The 3,004-nt window shown below is 35.7% G+C and overlaps 1 pseudogene; it reads left to right on the forward strand.

Annotated features, from left to right (window-relative positions):
* Positions 1-897: 897 nt before the first annotated feature.
* LOC122118519 lies at positions 898-996 on the forward strand (annotated as a pseudogene).
* Positions 997-3,004: the final 2,008 nt, after the last annotated feature.

The following is a 3,004-nucleotide window of genomic DNA, read 5'->3' on the forward strand; positions in this document are numbered from 1 at the left end:
TGAAGTACCAATGTTTTGAAGCACTAATGATCTTCTCATTTAATGTTTTTCTAAATTACATTTCACCTCTAAGTCAAGTTTTCCAGAAATTGGTAGGGCAATTATGGATTTATCATTCCAGGAAATCTTTTTTGGACCACTTATGCTGGACTGAAATATTTCATTACTCATTACAGGAGTGGTATTAAAAATAATCTTATGATATTTTGTGATCTTGTTCACTCATATGGATTGGTCATCTGTAAACTGAAAGTTTGAATTACAGCACTGTCTCTCAGATTTTGTGATCTCCTCATTCATTTTAAGTTGCCTTGCATTTCACAATTGCTTACTGATAATTCCTGCATCTCAAGGAATTGGGGACCTGAAATATAGGAAACGAGAAATGGATATGGGTCTTCAATTAGTTTCTGTTGGCATGTTGCATGGGCTTACGTGAGAAGTCTTGCCCATGTTATCTGATGATGCAGATAACTGAGTCCTGGGATCCTAGGATCTCATTTAGGAAAAGTAAGACCTCATTTGGGAAAATTTCAACTGCAGAAGTTTAGAAGTAGCTCTTAAGCAAGGCTTACTTTGAATCCATTAGCTCCACAGAGCTAACTCAGTTGGATAAATTAATACTTGAAACAGCCATCACCTTTGGACCTAGCTATGAATACTTGAAAGTACAATCAAATCCAAAATGGAAAATATTTAAAATAGTAATTGACAAAAAATTGTAAATGTGAGCAATGGACTGAACAATATAATTTTTCCACTATTCACAGAATTTCAGGGAAATAAGATCAATAGCACTGTTAGAAACAATAAGGTTTCCTTGTAACAAATAGGCACCCAAGGATATAACCCTGTATAAAGATTGCAACATTAACTATTTAGTTTAGAGGATACTATATGCTTCAGCAGCATGTATACCCAAATTACAACAATACAGACATTAACAGGGCACTTGCACAAGGATGATAGGAAATTTGTGAAGTATTCCAAATTTTTCATTCTTCACATGCAAGAAATGAAAAACATTAAAAATTGATTACAAAATTACAAGTAAAAATACACATAATTCATATAATTAATAGTTTGACATCAGTGTATTAAATCTTCACTTTAGAAAGGCCTTTATATTTCTTAACAAATGGGGCAATGTCATCCTTTCTGATGGAGGCATAGAATTCCGTTGTGTATATATACCACATTTTCTTGATCCATTCATCTACTGAGGGGTATCTGGGTTGGTTCCAGATCTTAGCTATGGTAAATAAGGCTACAATAAACATAGTTGTGCTGGTAGCTTTAGTGTGCTCTTGTTTGTGAACATTTGGGTAAATGTCCAAGAGTTGGATTGCTAGGTCATATGGGAGTTCTATGTGGAGTCTTATGAGAAACCTCCATACTAATTTCCAAAGTGTTGGACAAGTTTACACTCCCACCAACAATGAAGTAAGGTTCCCTCCTGTCCACATCCCCTCCAGAATCTGCTGTTAATAGAGTTCTTGATTATAGCCATTCTAACTGGGGTGAGGTGGTATCTCAATGTTGTTTTGATTTGCATTTCTTTTATGGCTAGGGAGGTTGAGCATTTCTTCATGTGTCTATTGGCCATCCTACTTTCTTCTTCAGAGAAGTTTCTCTTTAAGTCATTAGCCCACTTAATTATTGGGCAGTTGTTTCTTTGAGGATTTGTTGTTGGGGGATTTAATTTTTTAAGTTTCAAGTATATTTTAGATATGAGACCCTTGTCTGATGTATGGCTAGTGAAGATCTTCTCCCAATCCATGGACTTTCTATTGATCTTGCTAGCTATGTCCTTTGCCATGCAGAAGCTCTGCAACTTCATGCAATCCCATTTGTCCAACCTTCCTTTGATTTGTTAGGAAATGGAAAGACTTGGAAAAAATTATATTAAGTGAAGTAAGCCAAGCCCAAAGAAACATAGCTCCTATGATTTCCCTTATTTGCAATATCTAGTATATGTATGAGTCAAGCAGAAAAGGTGAGATAAGGTGATGTTAGGAAAATGAACCTTAAGATATGTATTTTAAATGTTTTTTTTCTTTCACGCATATGTTTCTAACGCAATTATAAGATTATTTCTTTGTTGCTTTGTATGTCCCTCCCCCACAGTATAACCGTTGCTTTCACTGTATTTGATGTCGGTATAATTTGTGGAGGGGAAGTGGAATAACAAGTCGTTTAAATAAGGATACAGGTGGACCTGTTGCAACACTGAGAAGTACAAGTTGTCATGTCGAAAACGAACTTTACAACTTGGGTGGGAGGATTGGGTGGGGGAGAGGGAGGATGGGAAGGGATGGAAAGGGTAAACAAAGGAGGAGGCTACAATGCTTGATAAGAAATGTACTCACCAACTTGCCCATGTAATTGTAACCCCTCTGTACAATATTTTCACAATGAAAAAAGAAAAAAAGAAAGAAAGGCCTTTATATGGGGCTGAGAAGGTGGCTCAGTGTTAGAGTGCTTGCCCTGCAGGCCTGAGACCTTGAGTTCGATTCCTCAGCACCACATAAGCAAAAAGAAAAAGCTGGAATTGGCACTGTGGCTCAAGTGGTAGAGCGCTAGCCTTGAGCTTAAGAGCTGAGGGACAGAGCCCAAGCTCAGAATTCAGTCCCACAACTGGGCCCCCCCCCAAAAAAAAAGAAAGTTCTTTACAGAGCATAACCTTTATAAAACTTTTGAAATTAGACATTTTCGTTCTATCCCAAAGAAATATAATAGTATAAGGACCTAGGAAACAAAAGAATCTTAAACTATTTCTACATGGAATGAAATCTGAAAGGAAACATTAATGAAGCTATATATTATAAAGTAACATAGAATTCAAAGTATTATATCTAGGAGAGAATAAAATAGATTATGGACACTATAAAAACATAGACTATAGGATATTTTAAAATATACTTTTTCATACAAGCACGAGAAATATCTTTAGTTTCTGTATTAATTTCAATAGATAACACAATTATTTCTGATTAAAAAGTCA

The sequence above is a fragment of the Dipodomys spectabilis genome, unplaced genomic scaffold, assembly GCF_019054845.1.
Source record: "Dipodomys spectabilis isolate Male_0828 unplaced genomic scaffold, ASM1905484v1 ptg000154l, whole genome shotgun sequence".
NCBI classification, from domain to species: Eukaryota; Metazoa; Chordata; class Mammalia; order Rodentia; family Heteromyidae; genus Dipodomys; species Dipodomys spectabilis.